General features: G+C 37.7%; 1 long non-coding RNA gene across 7 annotated transcripts in view; it reads right to left on the bottom strand.

Moving 5' to 3' along the window:
• The window catches only part of LOC126048207 (uncharacterized), a 44,394-nt gene that overhangs the window by 20,446 nt on the left and 51 nt on the right, over positions 1-23,897 (bottom strand). Inside the window, exons 1-6 of one of the 7 annotated variants that reach the window (XR_007508819.1) lie at positions 23,115-23,886; positions 13,059-13,229; positions 12,169-12,261; positions 11,280-11,454; positions 9,310-9,381; positions 8,917-8,987 (exon numbers count right to left, since the gene is read on the bottom strand). This is a non-coding gene — a long non-coding RNA (uncharacterized LOC126048207). Of the gene's footprint in view, positions 1-2,645; positions 2,790-8,916; positions 8,988-9,309; positions 9,403-11,279; positions 11,455-12,168; positions 12,262-13,058; positions 14,663-23,114; positions 23,887-23,897 lie in introns of those variants that run through there. The other 6 variants (XR_007508817.1, XR_007508818.1, XR_007508820.1 and 3 more) reach the window with 6 other exon arrangements.

Raw genomic sequence — 23,897 nt, 5'->3', positions numbered from 1 at the left:
TCAGACATGGTAAAACACAGCTTTTTGAAAGAAAGTACATTGAGTAACTAATTGATAGCACACATGTCCAATGTGCACAAAACTTCTCAAGGATTCAAACGGGCACGAGCATCTTCCACATTTTTATATGTAATGGCATCAAGTTTCACTGTGGGCTGCAATATTGAGGGCATGCCTTTAGGCTGGCATGTTCATTTAACGTATGAGTCATTCAGTGTGGAAACAACATAACAGAAACATCCACAAACTAATGAATTGTGAAAGAACTATAACATTTTCCCCCTCAGGCTTCCACCTACTAAAGTGTCACAAATAAAGTTAATATCACAAAAATTATTTAGCAAAAGAGGAATTAAACGTTAAATGACAGTCAACTCTTTTACAAGTCAATCACTTGTTTTAACTGTTTTTATTTGAAACAATACCAGTCAGTACAGTCACCTTAGAAAAGATCAACAGAAAAAGACACTCCATACTCAATTTTTATAACTACTGCAACTACTGACAAGATACCTCTATGACATGGAAACTGCGAATTGCATTTTTCCTGATTGATATTGTCCTTCCGAATTTGAGGGGGTTTAAAACTAAGAGGAGCTCACCCCTTCCTTCCCCCCCCCCCCCCCAAAGTAGGTTTGAAGTAGAAACAGGTCAAATAAATAACCAAACACTTGCCATGCAATGAACCAGAGTGAAAGATTAGCCTGGGAAAAATAATGTTATGAGCAGCCTAACTTCCTCCTCCCAAGTTACTATGATAGCCTACAGAGTTACAGCATTTTAAAAAACTACTTATAAATATATCTAAGCAGATATCTAAGCTTATATCCATATATCTAGCACACATACTTGTCCAGCACAGCTAGAGGAACCTAGTATGCCCTTACATTACAGTTCCTGATTTGTGTTCTGTATTTTGGCACTGGAATGAGTACACAGCACTTCGAGGGCCAGATTTTATCTCCCACCCACCTAGAAAGTAAAAATGAAAAGCCGAGTGTTGCAGAAAGGGATATTAAATAGAAGTCACTATTAGTCACTTCCATACCAATCTAATTTCAAACGAGGAGACTGCTTACATTAATCTCTTCAGGTCTAACTTGTGCAGTTACATCAGGCCTTTGGCGTCTGGCCACAGACCCCTCGGGAATTCATCTACCAGGCATTCTCCATACTTCCTCTCCCAGTATGTTAGTGAGGATACTCTGTTTTAGTTAATGCTGCCTTAGGCACCTGTTAAGTTACGGTGCCTGTCTATACTGTGCAACCGAGTACCCTGCAACTGGATTCTGTCAGCTAGGCTGGTACTCCTCCTCCCCCCGAGATACGCTACAGTTTTGCCGCTCTCATCGGGTGCCCGTAGGAGGCATCTGTGTTAGCACAACGATGCGCCTGAGCTCCTCATCCTTGCCTCTCAACGGGGCTAAGGCCTCTGACAGGTGCAAAGTGGACCGAACGCTGTTACCAGACACTAACCACCACCCCTCTGACCAACGTTGTCCATCCGATTAATGCCTAATCTGCTTGTGAACCAGCTCCTGAGCCACCATGGCTGTCAGCATGGCATGAAAAAATTAAGAGTTCTTGAGGTGTGTCAAAACCCTAATTTCACTGGAAGTAGCATGCTGCTGGAACAGCTACCTCAGCTGTGAAACCAGCTCATCAGAATAACACTAGTCTCTGTCCTGCTCTTTACTACATAGTGTATACATACCCAGGACGTCAAAATACACTTAAGAAGCAGCTTTAAGAACTGCCCCCTGTTACCAGAACAGTTCCATTGCAATACCAACCACCAGTGGCATTCAAAGAGCGAGAAGAAAAACAGAGGCACAAATTCTTTGTGAATTTCAAGAAAGCAGTATATACATGGATAAAAACATAATTGGGTTTGGTGAAAACAAGAATTTTTGCTTAAGGAATTGTTGGCCTAAGCTATTTCAAAGACTAAATTAAAAAGAACCACTTCTACTATACTGTAGTTACAGTAAAACTTCCACTGGTGTTTCTACTTGCATTTTCTAATTGTGTACATTATTTAAACAGCGTGAAACTTCCAACAAAGTAGTACCAGTATAGTAACTTAGCATGCTGCCTTTATACTTCTTTTTTTTAACCTATACAAGGATTAAAGGTTTCCAGCTATGATTAATTTGTCAGTAATTACATAAGTGTTCCATATCTCCTGCAAAGTTGGATGCAATGCCTGTTTCACCACTACATGTGTAGTGGTGAAATATGCCACCAGAGGTTAGTTATAATGTACTCTGAGTATACGCTGAGTGCAAAAAAAGCTGTTTTTTTAAAATGACCGTCCAAAACTATTCAGTTCTGGACTATTCAGAGAAACAGGGTCACAAACAGTGAGCCACAAATGGCCACTAACTACTTCTATAAAGTAACTTACTTTTCTAAAAAGATACTTTAATTGTTTTTATATGCAAGAAGTCACTGCTAAGTAAACTAAAGTTGTTGTACACTGTTTCAGAATTTTAAATACTGCATGATATAGAGCAATCCTCCTACTTTTCACATTTCAGAAGAAATTTTCATTAAACAATCAGACAAATCTTCAGAGAGAGATACAAACACATTTTACTGAGAACTATCATGTACTGTTTAATAAATTACATGCAAATTCTTACCAGAACGCCACTGCTTTTGAACATGCTATATCCATTGTTATCCTTAAGATATCCATTCACATCCGTCATTAGTAACCTGCTCACCTTGTACTCAAGCTTTGGAATGGATTTCTGACAAGCAACCCGCACCTACCAAAATGGTTTCTAGAAAGCAAATTTAAAAGCTCTAAAACATTGAAAACAAACCAACAATTTGCAAACCACTGCAAGTGCAATGCAAACAAGAGTCAATATAAAATTAGTTCTGAAATGCTCATCATATTATGCTGGACTGTAATATAACCACAGTTACAACATTATACTTTTAAATCACTAGTTCATCTGTGGAAAAACTGCAAGAGCAAAGTTCCTCTTGCCATCTTAAGTCTCATATACCTCATCTCATTAAGGGTAGTCATTTGCCTAGAAGTGATTTCTTATAAAAAAGCCGGATAAAGGAATATTATTCGTAATCATATTTAAGGTCTTCTAAGGACTAATGAAGACTGAAGTGCCATTATGCTGGACAGCGCATAAACACAGAACAGTAAAAGGTGCCCAATCACATAAAAAACCAACACTCTAAACAGATAAGACATCGTGGGGGAAAAGTTCACACACAGCACAAACAGCGTGATTGTAGTAAATGTAACAGTAGTTCTATTTTGGGGTGGCTTTTGCTTGCAAAGAAAATGGAAGGAGATACAGAGCAGAGAGGGCAGACTGGGGGGAAGCACATGAACTAAGCAGGATTGAAGCAGAAGTAAAGAGGTAGAATAGACAGAAAGAGGGTGGAACAAACAGTCAATGAGCATAGGACAGAGAACAGCTAATTAAAGCTAGTGAATGTTCTCTGAATGCTGTTCAAAGGTCCTGGGCTTTTGGCTCTTTCTGTTCCTGGTAGTTAAGTCTCTGACTAGGTCCTTTTTTTACTGCTCCCCAGCTTAGAGCAGAAGGGTTGTACTGTTTTTCCAGTCTTTTGCCCATCACAATCCCCTCCCCACCTTTTAACATGGGATCAGGAGCTCTCCCTTGCCTGTAGCTTTAAAACAGAAATTATCTGAATCTGCTCAACATTATCTTTATAGAACAAGCACATGCAGATCATCCTTATTTGCAAGTGATCCATGTTCTGATAGTCTGGCTTCAACTTTCCTAATTCTTTCTTAGGTAACAGATCATTTACACAGCAGAAAAGCGAGGCAAGACACTGATCTATAAAACAGCATTTCGAAGTTTGATCAGAGTACATAAAACATTGTGTTCTGTACTGAACAACAGAGTTAAGCTAGGATTTGGGGTGGGGACAGCTGCTCTACAGGCTCTGGTGCACGCAGCCAGATGGAAATATTCTAACTGTTCACAGTAAACTGTAGTTGTTCTACTATTAGCTGAAAATATTAGGCTTATATCAGAAGGGAAGATGCATTGTTATTGTCAAACCAGTCATCATTTATATTCTCTAGCATAGATGGAGATAAGTCTGTGTAAAGGGCAAGTTTGCCCACAAAGGCAAATCGAACCTATGAAACTGAAGTGGTGTAACTTTTTATGGGGCTCTATGGATAAAAGCAAATAAACTAGAATGAAGTCACCTTCTTCTGGTATAAGATCTCCAACACAAATAGTTTATACAGGCATAGCAACTGCAGTATAATTAAAAACAACTTCTGGAATTGGGCCAGCCCTCCTAGGTTGTTTCCTTTTATGCGGAAATAAGCTACCAATATATACAGTTTTACACTGATACAGCTCTGTTCACACTATGGGAAAAGACAGCTGATACTTTAATTACGCCAGTACAGATAAAATAGCAAAACGTCTGATAGAGAACTTAGGGTCTCAGATATAGTCCATTTACCTATTGCAAGATAGCTGTAATATTCCTAGCACAGGCAAGGCTTTAGAGTACTAATTCTTAACTTAAAAAATAATTCCTCCTGTGTAATTCCCAGAACATTGTCAACCTTTGAAATGTTAATGGAATTACTAGAGACAAACCAGACTTTGAATTTCTGCCAGATTCTGTCAAGAGTTCAGCTGACAAGAGTTTTCTGTGTGCCACTCAGGTGTCACTATTCATAATACTTTTTCTTTTAAAAATACCTTTTTTTCCAGCAACAATGCTGTGATAATTTTGAATCTGAGTAAAAACACTGGTAAAAACAAAGTGTGTGTTTTGGCTTGAAAAATACACATAAAAGCAATTACTCCTCCTCAGCCAGACTACAGCTTTGGAAATTATCTCTGACTTGCCAATGACAATAACAGGCAAGTAGTTATCCAGCAAAATCCCTTTAGTTCAGCTGCACAATAGTATTTCCACCACTATCTATACTTTATTTGGTTGTTTCAAACAGCATCTGCAAATTCAGGCTGCACTGGTAAAAAACCCAACCTTTTTACTTCTAAAGGGAGGAACTTAATTTACTTCCCCAAGTATTCCTTAAAGGAGAAAAGAGCTAAAAGAAAAGAAAATGTTTTAACCAGTGTGTTCCCCTTAGGACACTATGAATGGTCTCTGCCAGACAACTGTTGAGACACCAGAATCACCTGATAAAACAAGAATGCATTTTGCTCCTTACTTATGTCTTGGTTTACAATAGCTTCCAAACCAGACTCAAGATAAATGCATATATGCATGTTTTTGTCTCCCTATCTGCCTCTACCCTGAAAATAAGATCCCTGCTCCCAGACATCTTCAGATAAAGTGAAATATCTACAATTAGCTTGCTTATGAAAGGTGAACTGTATGTGCTTCATTAAGAACTGTATTGACCATATTTATTTTTTATAACTTAAACTTGTTCTAATCTTAGGGATGGATCTGTGTTGCAAATGGAGGTACTTAAAAGTCGGGGTTTTTGTTTGCTAGTTGGTCAACCTCAGTAAGAACAAAAAAAATTGAAACTAAAAATCAACAAATCAATCCTTGTAGTAGTATCACCCTGTCATAAATAAATGGGAAGGGCACACTTATACAGAAAATCTTGTTAAACAAACATGACATCTCTATATAGAGAGATTATCTCATTACAAATAGTTAACAGAGCACTTTAAGGGTCTGCCAGTAAATGTAGTCTATCACATATATGAATTGTAATTTCTCAAAGCTATGAAATTCTGTAACAACTTCAAAAACATTTGTTACTTACGAAGAGCATCTTGAAGGATGCAATGCTGTTATTTATTACTTTTAAATCAACTTCACTGCTTATTTTGACACATGCAGAATTTTTTAACAATAGGATATTTTTTTTTCAATAGACTCGGGGGGGGGGGGGGGGGGCAGGGGAGAGGGGAGAATTGAAGAAAATAGTTCTTTTTCCTGGAGATTCCAAAGCTTTTTTCCCCAGATCCCTCAGACAAGATTCTCTTTCCAATCCTCAGAGGTCCTCCTTTCTTTATTACTAAGGTGAGATTAATCTTGGATATATATATATTCTGCTAAATAAAACATGGCTAGGGAATTTACTCCACATAGCACTTGCCTCTGGCCCCATGTCATGCCCCTAAGAGGTATAAGATTCTATTCATTACCCTTTGTTGTGTGAAGGACAGTCAGATAAACAAGGTTGGAGGGCAGGAACATATACAGCTGATGTCTTCAGGATTAAATGATCCAGTAGGAACTTAGTCCACAGCAAGTTGCAATGAAAGACAGTCTTTAAAAGTGGAGGAGAGAAAAGGCAATAGCAGAAACAGGTCAGACTCTAAACACCCTCACCTGCTGTTCAGAAGCAGAAGGCTATGCCAAGACAGACGTTGCTTAAAGAATCATGATCATCTTCACTGATGAGCTAGATAGTAAATCAAGTCCGGAAGCAGTCATGAAAACAACTGGTAGAACTTAGCAAACAGATAAGTCTCCAACCATGGTCTTTCATTAAACCAAAGCAGAGGGCACTTCATCCATCTACAAACTGAAATACTTTGCCCCTTAATTTAAGAGCATCTTCAACTGAACCACTGTCCTTTTGAAGCATCTGGAGTCCCAAAGCCAGGTCTCTAAACGACTGCTGTATTCACAGTGCAGCAGAAAATGAAATTCAAGTCACTGACTATCCCTCTCTGATGTACTCATTGGAGTCCTTGTTTGAGAGCAAGTACAGTATTTATATCCTGTAAGATGGTATTCCATAACATACACAATTACCCATTCCACAGTAGGATAATTAAGTTAATCTTCAAGGCACTACACAGGCTTTGTCACCTCTTCTTGGTGAGGATGTGAGGAATGAGACATTTTCTCTTGGAAAACCCTGAAACTCCCATAGCCATATTGCAGATAAGGCAGAAGAGTCGTCTTCTTCAAAAACATAACCAACCAGCTCAATATGACAACATTAAAATGGTGGGATCCAAGAAGAGAGTATTTAAGCTGGATGTTGATGATCAGGACAACAGATTTCTGGGCCTGGTCTCAAAAGAATGTCATGATGCTGAGAACCAAATCCAGAAAAGTGTGTGTGGGTGGTACCCAGTCCTGCTATCTTTGTTAAGCCCTAAGGTAAGCTATACATCAGCTCTCACAGCCAACAAGCCCTCTCCCAGACACTCTTGGATCACAAGCCCCAAAAGCAAGGTAAGATATATCTCTGAGACAGGGGAGAGGAATCTAATTGTGTTCCAAAGAGGAATGGAACAAAGATACTCCATAATATTAAAACACCAATGTGTTGTGCACAAAAAGAGGTATGTGCACAGCTTATATATTGCTCAGATACCATGCTTCTAATTTACAGTGTTAATGGCACATACTTACCTACAGTGATATGAACTTTCTCTTAAAATACACCACTTCTCTAAAATTGAATGTTCTGTCTGCTATGTGAATTTTTTAAGTTATTGAGAACTCTTAGTAACTGTTGCTCAGATTTTATATAACTTTACAAATTTAAGAGGTGCAGAAATTTGCCCCCAATTGTTTAGTATACCTCTGACAAGAATTACAGGGATTACTGAATTGTCTGGGGCAAAAAAAACCCCAGACCTGTATTTTTCATCAGGCCTGAAGAAACATGCAACTTGCTACAAGCATGTGATATTTCTTCCACTTAAATTAGAGAGCTACTATGAAAACACTTGCATTTTAATAGTTTTGTTTAACCAATTGCTTGGCAGGAATAGTTGCTTACATTCTTAAACCAGATGATCTACTTTAGATGCACCTGTTTCTCTCACAGTCTCTATTGCCTATAGAACTGAACACAGAAAACCCTAAATATCTCATTGATGTTAATGGTTCACTGAATTTAAATATTTTTAAAAGGTAATACATAATTTTTTTTGATTTGTTGTCATCTTTTCCTCTTAAAACACTCTCCATTTTTATTCTTGATCTTAATCTCAAAATACTGATCTTTTACAGTATCTGTTTTTGAAGAAGGCAAGGAAGTAAGTATAATTGAGATTGGGTAAGTCTTAAAAAGAAAAAAAATCCCCAAAGCTTTAGTGTTTTCTCTTTGAAACACTATAATGCAGAAGAAAAACTTTTTGTTTTTTTTAAACAGGAAGATTTCTTTCTCTTTTTCTATAAATTACAGAACTGTTTTCCACCTTTTCCTCCCCCCCCCAAACAGAAAGAGGACCCTGGGTGATAAACTAGGGAAGATTACTGGAGATGGCCATAACAGTTCCTATTCCCATTGCACAGCCTGTTCCTTTCCAAGTTTCCTGCCTCCACTACTGAGGCAGCAGTACCTGCTGCACCACTGTACTTTCCAAGAGCAGAAATAAAGTGAAGCAGCACCAGTTCCAGGTGACTTTAAGGTGCTAGGTTACAAACTGCATTGAGCTGTCACAACACAAACAACTGAGCTACCCTTCCCCTGGAGAAAGTGGGGCCCAGCTGGAGCAGGAAACAAACCATGATTTGAACAGAGCCCCTAACACTTATTCCAGTATAGAAGCTGTTCCTTCTAAATTATGCATGCATTACCAAGACATCTCTGTCTTTGCAAAATGGAAATTGCAGTAGCTGAGCTAGCTATACGCTCATAGCTACATGTTGGAAAACAAGATAAAAATGTGGCTGGGAATAGAACTAGACATTCATGTTGTGTGCCAGTAAAGAAGTCCTCTTTAGAAACAGTACTGCTGAAAGGTTAGCTAACTATATAATGCTCAAAACTGTAACTAACAAATCCTCTCACAAATATAGGCATATCTGTTTAAAATGTAAATGTTAAGTGGAAAATATTTATAGTTTAAGTTGCACCCTTTGCTACTTAATTATCATAATTCAAAAAAGAAGAAACCTTTAAGTTCCTCCTCCAAAGAAGTTATTTACCTGAACTGTAGCTTGGGAGTCCCCAGTAGTCAGTCTGTTCTGAGATTCTCATCCCACTGAATGTCAAAGACCTAGTATTTCAAGGATGGGATTTCAAAATCACTTAGTGATGACTTAACTTTGTCTCACTAAAGATAAACCAACCTTTATTCCCACTCAGGTCAGCTCATTGATTTCAGGGAAAACACATTTAGAAAGCAGAGCTAAATACTTTCAGAAATTCCACCCATGAGATAAAAAAGAAAAAAACCCCAACAAACAGAAACTAATATAAACCACTTGAGACTTCTTGATGCATGATAAATCAAGTATTTTTGTGTATTTGTGTGCGTTACTAGTCATTGAAATGACTTTTAACTGCTCACTGAAATAATATAATCTCAAGTACCTTACCTTCTTATTCTTCAGACACAGGACTCTCTTCGTTGAGGAAAACCCAATTTTGTCCATGTACAGGAGGTTGTGCTAGGAACAATAATAGTTCTGCTGAAAGATTCAGAAGAAAAAATACACTTGCTGCTCTCAATATCCATATTATAAACATCATAAGCACTATTCTTGAATAATACTGAACTTGTTTTATTCTTGTCCTACTTTGGCTTCTATGGAATTGTGTTCAATAAAAGTTTGACTTCATGTACAGCCAGATCCATTCTCACCAACAGGAAAACCTAATAAGCTTAAGAATATGGTTCTTCAAATATATTAAAAATAAAGTCAGATGCATCAAAGCCCTCAGTTTTTATAATTCCGTAGCATTTATAAAAAAGCATTTTAAAATTGGTATCTGGTGGATAGTATTCATACTGCAAAATAAAACCAGAAAATTTAAGAAGTACCTCCAGAATAAATTCTCTTTTGTGATGATTTCATGGAAATGCATTTCAACATTTAGAACTTCACTGAAGCAACAGCCTCCTTTTCACTAGTGCTGTCCCTGTTTGGAGTACCCTAACAGTTCAATAGCTTTTCTTAACTAGTTTCTGATTTTTAATTATCCATTACATTTACAAAGCACTTATTTAAAACAACATCTTCATATTTTCTCTAAGTATAGGGACTAAAGTAAAGGCTTACACTAAAAAAGTACTGTTCTTTCTATGTCACTGAAGTTCTTCGGCATCAGTACTGTACCAGGATGGCATTGATAAGAAGTTAAGCATGCACACAAAAACATGCAGAACAGGAGCTTCTGTTTCTGGACCCAAAAGATATAATAGTATTAGATTTGAAAAATCTAGTACTTTTCATTTTGTAGGATTTTTAGCAAGACAAATGGTATTGTTAAGGCTTCTCAGATCATATATGCATCTATGAAGATATATTTTTATATATGCAAGTGACCCAGTAATTTAGCAACAAAGTAGACAGATATCATAAAAAGGTTCTAGGTTTGCGTGCACCACTGAAAAGGCTGACAAACTGCACTCTGCCTTTCTGATAAGAAGCAATTTGTTTGGTGGGGATTTTTGGTTTTGGGGTTGGTTGTTTTTTTTTTCAAATTATCACTTGTTTGACTGCTGGTTGGAACACCAAACCCCATAGCCAGTGAGAGAACCCCCACAGTTTGCAATGAGAACGCAGGAAAAGAAATTCAAGTACCTGTTTAAATATTCACAATTATTTTATTATTCTACTGCTAACACTTATTGTTGAATGTACACTGCATACAGCTCCCATGCAGAATATGACTATAAACCAGCTTCTACTGTGAAGTCATTATTATGTTATAAAAATAATTGGATGTCTAGGAAAAAATAAACACAATGTACAGTAACCATTCGTCTAAAATGAAATCCTGACCCAGTGTTACCATGCCAAGGTTTAAGGATCCATTTTAGAAAAAAATTCTGACTGGCAGAAAATTGAAAAGCTGATTTTTTTTAAATAGAAAATTTGAAGATATTCCAGTTTGTGAAAACCTGACCATGACTTCCTCTTTACTTCCTCTGAATGATTTGAGACTTAATTATTAACACTTACAACCAAAACAACAACTATGGCTTAACAAAATAGCAAATTCAGAAAATAAAGAAACACATAAGAAAACTCTGAAAAAGAACTTGTAGCAAAAGAGAATTGTGTCATTGCAATCACCATAATCTCCATCCTCAACAGCTACTCCAAGGATAACAAATTGTGCTAACATAATTTTCCAGACAACAATTTCCCTCCACGCATCTCGTAAGTATGCGTGCTACTGCACGTGCCTTTTCATTTCAAGATATTTTATGTGTCAAATGACCAATACAAAGGCTGCCAGGCTCTGACATGACACTGCATGTATGCTAATTTAAATGAAAAGCCAGCCTACCAAAACCAAATAAGTATAATATAAAAAATAACGAAGAAAAAGTACTTACCTGAACTTGACAAAGCACCTCTTAGCTGCATCAGTACTATTTCCCAAATGAAGACTCTTCATTGCAAATAAGTGAGCTTTCATCAGATCATTATTCTGTGGCACAGGCTCCTCCAAATGGCAGAATGAATGTATTGCCATTATTGAAAATTTACAGATAATCTGAAAAAATTGAACTGAAAGCAAGAAATACAGTGGCTTTATTTTGTGTAAAATTACTGAAAAGACTTTACTTAGTTTTCAAGAACTTGTTATTTATCAATAGCATTTAAAAACACACAGAGGATATGTATATGCACTGACTGATAAAGTAAGTATAAATGACTTAATTAAACCAGATAGATGGTTCATTTAAGCAGAAATGCCCAGGTAAAGAACTTCCATTTAATGCTACTGTGGAGCACCATTTCAATAAATTTTAGGGCTGTTTCTTTTACAGTGGACACACTGCAAAGAAGTTTTCACCAGGGCATCTATAACGATACATGTATTTTTGCACAACACTTACTTTTAATTTAGAATTATCTTCACGTAGTTCAAGTTATTCCTTCCAGTGTGAATTATTTTCTAACTGCAAATACCAAATGACATTTACCATTGTTATGCTAACATATCCAGCCTTAGAAGATTGCCCTCAAGTTCCTCACAACTTTACCTGATTTTACAGAATGTATATAGTATTTTACTTTGGATACTTATTTGAGGACAAGATTAATCACTTCAAAGACAGATTCTAGAGGAGTAATTTGATGAACATCTATTTTGGTAAAAGTGCCAATTCAAACAGAGGTGACCCTCCTGCTGCTTATTCTCATCCTTCTGCCACAGCCTCATTTGTGCATATGTATCTGCTGGTGGAGCCACTCGCTATACCATATTGAGGAACTAACCTGGGTTAAAAATTGATGCTTGCCATAGACTCCTCTTGAAGTCAGGATCAATTTTCTGATCCAAGTCACTGCATGACGACACAAATGACTGTGCTAATACAACAGGAGGAAAAATGAGGAAACAAGAGCACATAGTTAATTGCAGCTACAAATGTCAGCACCTCAGAAACTACTGTTGTCACCTAAACGTAAATTACAAGGTAGATCACAGCTTTGCCACCGAAAGCAGGATAGGGTATTCTTGGACTGCTTTAACTTTCACCTCCATCTCTGCATCACAGTACACCATCCCCACAATTGCACCAAAAATGAGTGCTTGTAGGCCCACACCAGAATTGCATTACAGAGACAGTTTCCTTCCATAGGCCACGTGTTATAAACTTAAGAAGGTGGGATGAACTACAGACAGCACGCAAGTCTATGAATATATGTGTGGGTGCGTCTTTTCCAGTAACAACAGAAGCATCTCAGATCACTGTTCAGACTGCTAAAGACAGAAGAGATTAATGCTGTTCAATGTGTCTGCCTTGGTATGCCTGACCCCTTCTGACTTTTGAATCCACTACCTGATTTCAAACAGTTTTGTCAAAGAGGAAGATTCAAAAGTCATTTACAGTTTAGTAAGAATTCAGATTTCAGAATTCCAAGTACTGGGCAGGTGCATAGAGAAGACTGACCTGCAAACTGCCCAAACTGAAGTAAAAGCTGCAGCATATGCCCATGTGGTGAGAGAACAAACGCGTACCTAATAAACACACCTTATAAGTACCCCAACTGCAGCTGGTACTTTTCATTACTTCTAAGATACAACTACCAAGGACACTAGACACTGTTAGATCTCGTGCTCACAGAACTACTTGACTATCCATTTAGTATTCAAATCTACTTACGTGGCATTAAAATACAAGTCCTTGGTCTGCAAGTTCCGGATCTGCTCCTTGTGTTCAGTTTAAAAGTACGGTACATACAACACTTGATAGCTTCCAGTCTTCTGGCACAGCATCTCATCCTAACGAGATGCATTCTTCTTAGCAGATCAGCCACTTCATCCTTTAGAACCACTGAATGAATGAATCACATCGAATCCTCATGACTTAGGGGTCTTTAGCACTTTATTCTAGCATTCAATCTTTTGATTCTCTAATCCGATAATCAGATAATGTCCCATCAACATTATTTGAAAAGAACAAAATGTCCACAACATCTTTGTGGTGAAGAGTAGCATAAAGAAATCACTCCGCTCCTTAGTGCTTCTTACTCTTTTTAATTGCTTTCCATACTCCCTAACAGTCCAGAAGACCTGTCAAATCCTGAACAGATTACTTACTATGTTACCATCCTCCTTTTCTTTTTAAATAAAAGCATACAAACAACAAAGTATTTCCCTGAAATATGCTGCTACCAATAAGACATGACAACAACTATATTCTGTTACTGTGGTTAATTCACATATTTGGAAGGGTTAAAATGTTACATTAAAACATTTCTGGTCACATGCACATGAAAGTGATTGGCCTTTTACAGCCAGTAATTTTTTCCTCCCTCATCACCAACTTCTTGCTTAAAAGTAAACAATTAACAATGCTAAATGAGAACAGTTAAAAGAGGTATCAATAGGTACAAATTTTATCCAAACACAGGAAGGACACCCATATGAATTCCCCCCACATCTTAATGAGAAGGATCATACTACTGTTAATCAAAATACAATTTCTTAAATAATGACAAAGATTGTTCATCTTAATATTCAGTTAACATGTATTAACATGTAAATTCAACCAGTTGTGTCTCAACATTTACATATATTCAGAATCTACATATTATAGACTAACAGCAGGGAGGGTTGTTAGGGTTTTTTTGGGGTGGTGGTAGGTTGTTTTTTTTTTTTTTAAATATAAGAATGCCATCTCACATTCTGAGTCCTTGCTTTGGAAAGTTTTTAAGGCCTCAAGCCCTTCTTAGACCGCTAACCTGCACTGATGGCTTTGTTACTGTAGTCTCAGTGCTAGCGGTACTTGAATTAGGCAGAGTAAGCTTAAGTGCATTCACACAGCTCAACTGCACATAAAGCATCAAATATTCAGGCACTCTACTCTGGACTAGTTCCAGAACTTGAACAGAGTCAACTGTATGCTAGGAAGGAATCCTATACAAGGAATTAAATCTGATATAAAACTGTATACAAGGAATTCAATGCAATAGACAAAAAGGCATGCATGTATTTCTCTTACTGTTTCAAATCTTAAATTTGGGTCAAATTTGCAACTCCATGCTACAACATGATGCAATAGGTAAAATAATTGCAATGATTGGCTAGAGGTTCGCTTATTCAATTAATATGTTTTTTATAGATGAATTATCTATTTGCATAATACAAGTGTGATAATCATAAAATCATTCTAGTTGGAAGTGTGATAATCATAAAATCATTCTAGTTGGAACAGACCTTCAGAGGTCATCTAGTTCAACATCCTGCTCAAAGCAGCATTAATATGTGAATACTCATTAATGATACAGGTCGTACTCTTAACCTTGCAGACTGCTAATCGCATGTAATCCTTAATCAAATGCACTCAACTGCCTTTGATAGGATTACTTATCTGCAGAAGAGTTTGTGGGACCAGTTACTTGCCATACATTATTCCTAAGCATGGCACGTTATAGTACTTCCCAGCTACACCTGTAACCAGTATCACACTTTCATTTCATTTTAAACATCTTTTAAGCAGGTACTGTTTTGAAAGCAATTTTCAAAGTGGCTCTGCTGTATGTACATAAGTAGATTTTGATATATGAGACTAGGATGGAGTGAAGCAGGGGGTGATAAACCAGTAAGTGAGGCAGGAAGCACAGTCCTGGTTTCATGTGTGTTTCACAGGTTGATGAACATAGAGGTCCTGCTCTGAGATACACCTATGAAACCAGAGAAATTAACACCATTGGCACCAACAGTCCTTTAATCATCAATGCCAGTGACTGAACTTCAGTAGAGTAAGTTTGGGAATCTTTGCTTTAATACTGGTTTTATTTTGTTCCTCCAATTTTGCTCTGATAAGGATCTCCATTTTGGATTTGTATTCAAGTTTACACCTTTCTTTCATGCATGAAGAAATTATTTAATATGGTACAGCATTACTAATAAAAAGTTTAAAAAAAGGAAAAAAATAAAAAAAATCACTGAAATAACACAAATGTAAAAGAAAAAAAGTTGAAGTGTTTTATAAAACCATGATTATCCAACAACACAAGCTGAATTACGAAAGAAAATTGCCTTATATTAGTTCAGTAATGTCCCTCTGTTCCAAAGCATGAACTACAGTAACAGTTTATATACGTGATACATGATACCTGAACAATACATGAACTCTGCCACACTACCTAACTAGAGAAGAAAAGCTCATCTTCAAAATAAGGAATTTATTTAAACACTTATTACCTGCTACTGGAAATAATTTCAGATATTAATAAACTTAATTTTAATTAAATTGTATTTAATACACCTGAAAGAACATAACATTTTAATTTACTTTGTTTGTTAGGATTTCATGGTCATTTTTGTTTACTGTGGACACTTTACTGTAAACCCTAAAAATGCTATTTAAGAAGTAACAACAGCAACAAGAAATAAACAGCAGCAGGCTATATAGAAAGAAATTGACTTTAGCAGCTTTGATAACCTTGGTCTTAGGCCTATCTGAAATGCATTTTTAAACAGCTGTATTTTAAAAAACATACTGAAAGCCTTTGAATTTCTACAGTTCAAGACATTATTTACATGCCTTCCCCAAGCATTCATTAATAGCCACTGCTGTCCTCTAGGTTGCATAGAGGGCCTGTCCCTATTTGACCTGATATACTAGCTCTTAAAGTACAGGGTACTCCAAGAATTTTAATTATCCACAAAAAGAGCTAAACTTAGACCTCTAAGCAAACTTTCCCACCAGTGTATAAGTGGCACAAGTTAGGTCACATGATGGTGCACATGCATCAACCACACGATCACAAAAGGGATGTGGTTGAGATGCAGATGGGAAGCAGCAAGAGATGGGAATCAAGCAACTGATTCTAAAGCCAAATATGAGATCAGACAGATCCCCAAACTGACAGAATATCTCCACCAGCAAAATTTCCACCTTAGATATCTTTATTTTATAGTTTTGTCATGAAACTTTAATATTTTTCTGATTAATAAAGCTGAATAATTGATTCTACTAAATATTTAAGTTCCCTTTTAACACCAAACTATATTGCTTTCGTGTTTTAGAAAGTAAAATTTTACTAAAGAATACTTGTTTGCAACAAAACTAATTGAACTTCCATATTTGTGGTAACCTTGTATAGTAGTATAGTATTTGGCATTCTTGCTGAGACAGGAAGCTCAATACCTGACTGCCAAGTAACAACTCACTGTCCTGGCACCTTGTCTGAAGGAAGAGTGAACAAATTGCAAGGAGATGCTCTTGTGACTTCCTACAAAGAGACATATGCCCAAACCTTGCTAGGTGCGGGGGAAAAGGGGGAAAAGGGGGAAAAGGGGGAAAAGGGGGAAAAGGGGGAAAAGGGGGAAAAGGGGGAAAAGGGGGAAAAGGGGGAAAAGGGGGAAAAGGGGGAAAAGGGGGAAAAGGGGGAAAAGGGGGAAAAGGGGGAAAAGGGGGAAAAGGGGGAAAAGGGGGAAGAGTTGTGAGTGTCAGTTATACTGTATTGTATACAAAGAACGACATCAGTATACAGACGACATGAAATCAGCACACCTGAAAAACTTCTGCATTAACACACCAAAGGTTATATGAATGTGAGCAGTGTGGCTAGTTAATAACGTTTCTGATACAATGAAAAAGCACTATAGGACTGAAAAGGACAGTTACAGCCATTCCCTTCTGTTCTAAAGGCAAAGGTAGAAATTATGCTTTATGTAGAACAATTACTGAACATCATCAACAGCTTTGGAACATATTACCTCTAATTTTAAAATATAAAGAAAGGTTGAGAGATTGACAGGGAAGACGACATACAATTAGATCCATTTAACATGCCAGTAAGTGGCAACACATGAGAATGAGAGGGTTGATAAATTTGCACCAGCAAACAAGAAAGTAGTAATATTTGGTTTCAGCTAGAAGTTGAACTATTGATTTTCAGGCTCCAGAGGAAAAAAAACATAATAGCTTTTTCATCACTACCATCATCCCCTCCATCCACTCCCCACATCCCTTGCCAACACAGGGCCTAAGAATTATAGAAAAAAAACGCTCTACAAAGAGTTTGGGGATTTTTTAAAAATATTTATTTATTTAGAGAAGGATACTGGTCACCAGGCCCAAAATGTTTGCTTTTTGAGGGTGAAGAACCATATGTATTCTTACAGTAACCAGCATAACAAAACTCAATCATAATGTGGCCTTTCAGCACCACCACAAAATAAAAACTGACATGAAAATATCTATGTCCTACACTTCATAAAGACAACTTATTTTCTTTGATTAACTCTACCTAAGGCATGAATTCATGCCATCAGATTTACTAGCTGTTTCACAAATACACATTAACACCAAGCCTGATACTACGTTTTCAGACATTAAAAAAACCACCAAAGGATAATTCAAAAACAGGAAAGATTTTATGAAGGTTTTAAGTTCATACAGAATTTTAACAAACTATCTAAACTCATGCAATTCTGTGAAAAATCAGGGAAGTATGCAATGTTGGCAGTTCAAGAAAGAGAATTTAAAAACTCTTAAAATACTCTCTATAATACTCTTTAAAGAGTATTTTAAACTCTTCATAATAAGCATTAGTCTTTCTTTACATTTATACAGCACTTCTTAGATGGAGATGCTAGCAACTGGGGCCTCTGCTCATGCACAGTGTCAGTGGCTGTAACAGTACTAGCATACCTACACAGGATGTTTTCCTAAATGGGATTGTAGAAAGTAAAAAAATCCAAGACTAAGCAAGAAAAGGACCACAAGATAATGGTGATAAATTTTATCTCAAGTGTCTATAAGTACCAGAGGGAAAAGTCTCTAATGGATAGGTAACAATATGTCAGTATAAGTTTAACTAGATAAGTAAGAATGGATAATCTGTCACTTTTAAACTTTTCACGAAATATATCATTGCTCCTTCTTCTTTCTCAGTGTAGATTGCCATTTTACCAACACAGAATCAGTTTACTTGAAAAGACTCCTTTCTTTTGAAAGTACCAGAAACTGGAATACATGAAAAATGTCTGGAGACACGTTATAGAGCGTAACAAGAACTGGTTCATTTCTTGGACAGCAAGTGTGTTACTTAATATTCTTCGTTCTGCTAGCATCTGAACCGAGTTCTGCAAGCAAGATATTTAGAAACTTTGTCCAAGAGTCACAAAGGTCTGACTTTAATATGTTTGACTACTGCCTATTTTCAAGAAATCAAAACAGCCAGCCTTCAAAGTTACTTCAGAAACAGAATGAAACAATTAGACCCTTTTTTAAAGGGTCATGTGTTAAATCAAATGCTGTATACTTGCATAGGTATAATTTGGAGTTGATTTCCCTTTTATAAATACACACAAAAGAGAAACAGCACATTTTACATCATTCCAATTTTCCTAAGTCCTGTAAACCACTGGTGATTTTCAGCAATAGCAGCTGAAGGCATTCTCAAAACTAATGAATCACCTTACTGATAAAATGTCTTTGAATTCTGCCATAAGTCAATCACTTAAAATTATAATCACAACTAAGAAAACAAAAAATCACCTTTGAAATCTCAGACTTTCATGCAGAAGAACAGAAAGCCACTATAAAGGCCAAACAAAAAGAAAAAGGAGAGTCAAATATAACCTGCCTTTAAACAACACCACCAATTAAAGAAAAAACAGTATGAGACCAAAAACCAACATATCATATTTGGGCATCAAATACTATCTATGATTTGTTCACTTACTTTCAAAACACTTTGCTTGCTCTAATGCTTTTTATTTTGTATGTCTTTTAACCAATGCATCTCCAAACTTTCACATCAGTTTTTAAAGTCCTTACCATCATAATCAAGATAGCCAAGATCTTTGCCTTACAGAGACATGAATTTTGTTTGACTGTTGTTATATAACCTCATGCTGGGTCCCATTCAATTTCTTCCATCAACGTTAAAATGTATTTTCTATTTATGCAGGCTTGCACTAAGAGTAGCAATGCAACACCATGATGCCACGGAAATATAACCTAACTATTGGAAGAATCCTAAGGACACAAGTGCACAACACAGTGACCATGATCGTATCAAACATCACCCACCTTTACACAGGTTTCTGAAGCAACATTTCATCATTGATACTTTCCCACTAGAAATATTCCTGAAAATAATTCATTTCTGAAAACACATAAGCTACTAAGTTTTGGCTATTGTTCCCTACTGGAATGGAGTCAGAAGCCTACAGGCTGTAGGACAGGGAGGTAAAATAACTGAAAGAATATAATGAAAATTAAGAAAAAGTATTTTGAAGGCCAGCTGCAATTCCCAAGTGGAAATCTTTGCAACGATTTCTGAGAACACCGAGTCAGGCCTAAAGTGTTCAGTTTCTCTCTTTGATACAGAGCAAAGAATATGCTCCTGTTAAGGATGACAAAATAAGAGCAACTCTTAAGAACCAAGAAAAAAAAAAAGTCTACCTTTAACTCAGAGCAGTGAATAGATTTCTCCTGCTCTGGCAAGGTTCCAGACACCATAGTAGAAAACCAATGTAGCATTTATTTTCAAAAGTATAGGGGGAAAAAAAAAAGTCATTAAAATATCTGAGAGGTTTTTACTCCAGAAAAAGCATTTAAACAGGTACCAGTCGACAAAAAAGAACTTGGCCTCATGTTTTAGCTACTCACTTTATAACCTCTGTCTCAAAAAGATCTCCCTCTCCTTGGTTAAAATACTGTGATGCAATAGCCAAAGGATACTACATGTACACATTAAAATCAGTAATGTTAGTAGTTTGTGGGCTTAAAAACTGTTATGAAATGCAAGAAAGTTTACAATCACAGTAATCTTGACTTTATATACACAAAAATTATCAAAGTTGATTATTGTGATTAAGCTTTCTTGTGGTATATATTTAACAACAGAACATTAACAATGTATTTAAGCATTACACAGAGAAAAAGAGGTATACATAGAATTAGTTAGTTTATTCTTCTTAAATTTCCAAAATGGCACTTTACAAGTTTAAAATTTAATGTTCTTTTGTTAGTTTTTGGAAAAAGAATAAGGAAAGCCAAGCACACACAAAACCTGAGAAACAAAACCTTCAGAGCAAGTTTTCAGTTGGTACCTCCCACTTCATATTCAGTTTCTCAGGGACCATCATGCAGCGACAATCTGGTTAGAAGCAAGCAGCCAACGGGTGTGTAATTTGCATGTGAAAATATTTTTAGAAGACACACATGAATAGCATATGTTCTCAGCCTGAGTACAATCTTCTAAATATATGCCCTGAATATTATTTCCCCAACATTCATAATTATTTTCCAGATAATGATTACTGCTACAGATACGTTACTCTGTGAAAACAACATACATATCAAGCCTTAAACAACACAGATTTTAGAGTTCACCTTGGGGGCTGGGGGGAGCATCTATATGATTAATTTTTCTCCTCCATATCTGGACATACTAACAGAAAAAGAAAAGAGGTTTTTTTTCCTATTTCACTACATGCTCGATGCATATGCCAAGAGGCTTCAGTCATGGAAAGTGCCCATTCCAGATATGCCTTTTAGAAATAGTATAATAAATTAAAATGAATTAATACTTAAACTGTTTTAAAATCTTTGCTGCTGATGTAATGACAAAGTTGGCAAATTACACTTGAAAACGGAGTGCAACAAGAGGATACACTGATTCAGAAAGTTAAATCAGATGTGTATGTTCACTTGCCTGAACCAAAGCAGCTTCAAAAATTGTGTCAGAAAACCCTTCTACTCTTCCTATGCTTAGAAAAAAAGTTAAGAAGCTAAAGATGGAAGTCAATAAAACCAGAAACAAGCCATGTGCTCATACATTGTTAGTTAAATCTAAACCAAATCTAGTCAAACTGACGCCACATGCCAGAGAAAACAATATTTGAGCAAACAGCAGTCTAACTAGATCCCAAAGTCATTACCAGTCCACATCTGGAACACCCAAACCAATTTCTGGTGACTCTGGAGTTTGCATCATGTAGCAAGTATTACTTTAAGACTGTTTTGTTCAGGCCAAATGAAGTTCTATTGTATTGTGAGACGAAAAACCTCAGTTTCTCTTCTTTGCCAACATGTAAACATTCTTCCTCAAGCACGTGGAAAAAACTCAGGTCTGGATTCTTTCTTTGGCCCAAGCTGTTCTTTATTCAACTTCAATGTCAGGGAGGAAAAAAGGAAGGATACCAGTAAATTATACTGTGGTACTTAATAGTAAATAAAAAATACCCAAAATCACAGAATGGTTTGGGTTGGAAGGGATTTTTAAAGGTCATCTAGTCCAACCCCCCTGCAGTGAGCAGGGACATCTTCAACTAGATCAGGCTGCTCAGAGGCCCGTCCAGTCTAACCTTCAATGTTTCCAGGGATGGGGCATCGACCACCTCTCTGGGCAACATGTGCCAGTGTTTCACCACCCTCATTGTAAAAAATTTCTTCCTTACATCTAGCCTGAATCTACCCTCTTTCAGTTTAAAACCATTACCCCGTTGTCCTATCGCTACAGGCCCTACTAAATAGTCTGCCCCCAAATATAAGTTAACTTACCAAAAGAGATGGGGGCAGTGACGGGAGACAAAAAAAACAGAAAATGGAAGCATTAGGTAGTTTAAAAAATCTTAACAACATCAAGTAATGAATTCTAACTGATCAGAGAACTGGAATCTATACTGGAGCTTTTTCAAAGTCAGTCCATGCTAACAAGCAGGAAAAACATCTACTTAATCATTCTAAAGCACAAACACACACACACACACACACACAAGCAAACACCTTTGACCACTTCATCTGTTAGGCACTATACACTTGGAACAAAAGCTGATGCTTGGTAGAAGCCCAAAACAAAACAACAGACCCTAGTCACCCCTGGGAAAAGTATAGACTTAAACTACAATGAAAACAAGCTAAAAATTTATTATTGAAATTAATAATCAGAGCATATATTAGTTTTCATACATCCAAACACTGTATTTTAACCATAAGTACTAGTAGGGCTAAAACCACAATACTCAGAGAGTCATAAAATGCCATGAGAAAAATCATTGCATACATACAACTACCAAATGAAACTAAATGATGACATTATTCAGTGGCCTGCATTATTCGACCAGTTTTAACAGTGAAATAGAGCAACTGAAAAAGAGATGAAATACACACACTGCCTTTGATGTGTATGTAGAAATGCCAGTCTCAGTGGCTGTAGAGCCCATTGGTTCCTTGTGCTCAACATACCCAAAAGTGCTTTACGCTCCTGATAAAAGTACACAGAAAAAATACATTCTCCACGATGAAAGCACTAATGAATCAAAACCCAGGATCAATCTAAAAAAAGTACTCCTCACAAAATTATTAGCAAGCTTCATTACAATCTTTCTCCAGTCAGGCAGTTTCCTCCAATACAACCAAATACCCTCAAATATTAATTCAAACTTCAAAACGTTGCTGTACAAATTAGAGGAGTAACTACAGCAAAAAGCCAGATTATGGGTGTTACAACGGAGCCATCATACTAACAGAGTATTTCACGACGTAAATCATACGATGCCAAACGCTTTTTAAAAATGCGACCAAGAGTAAGGTGTCAGCAAAGCAGAGGCAGGCAAGAAGAGAGGAGGCATTTTTTGTGTTATCACTAGAACAATTTCCTGACTCATTCCATCCTCCAGCCCCGGGGACCGGGCTGGCTTGGTCCACACACCGACAGCCTTCTTGACGTAAATGAAGCCGAGCACTGACCTAAATGCCGTTGCTGTTGAGCTCCTTGCAGCTCACGCTGGAGGAAAAGGGGCCAGCACGGATTCAAAAGCCAGCATCCAACACTCGAGCTATTTCAGCCCGAGACTGCTGGCGCAGAAACGCTCGTCGAGACCGAGAGCCCCGCACGGCCTCAACCTCTTTGAGACTGAAACCTCCAACCCCCCCCCCCCCCCCCAAAAAAAAAAACCGACTGTGAGGCAAACTCTAGGCTGCTTAAGAGCGGAGATTATTAATTTTTGTTTTAAAGGGAGCCCGCACGTCACCGCAGCGCTTCGGTGGAAGCGGAACTGCCAGAACCGGCCTCTCGGTGCCAGGAAAGGCGAGACCCGAGGTACCGAACCTCGGACAAGGTTAAACCACACCCCGGGCCTGATTTTAAGCAAGTGTTCCACAACCTGCACCCTTCCTCCTCAACTCCCTGCCCCGACCAACGCGCAAAGGCATTGCCGGGAGCGACTCGGTCCCTCCCGTTACCGGGGCGGCCGCGGAGGCCGTAGGCCCACGGCAGGCGGGGCTGCCGCTTTCCCCTCAGTGAGCTACGAGGGGCCCGGCTACCGCCCTTCGCCCCTCCGGCGGGCGGGCAGGAGGGGCAGGTGCGGGCCCCCCTCCTTGCTCTCCCGGCGAAGGGGCGGCGGAGGGCAGCGGCGCTCTCCTCACAAAGCCGGCCCCGGCGGTAGGCGGCCGGGTAGATCGTCCCCTCCCACCGCTCTTCCCGTGAGGGAGCGGGGGAAGGAAGGGCAAGGGCGGGGAGGGGAAGAATTA

Source organism: Accipiter gentilis, chromosome 19, assembly GCF_929443795.1.
Source record: "Accipiter gentilis chromosome 19, bAccGen1.1, whole genome shotgun sequence".
Lineage (NCBI taxonomy): Eukaryota > Metazoa > Chordata > Aves > Accipitriformes > Accipitridae > Astur > Astur gentilis.
The sequence above is the reverse complement of the archived record's forward strand: the minus strand, read 5'-3'. Positions and strand labels throughout refer to the sequence as shown.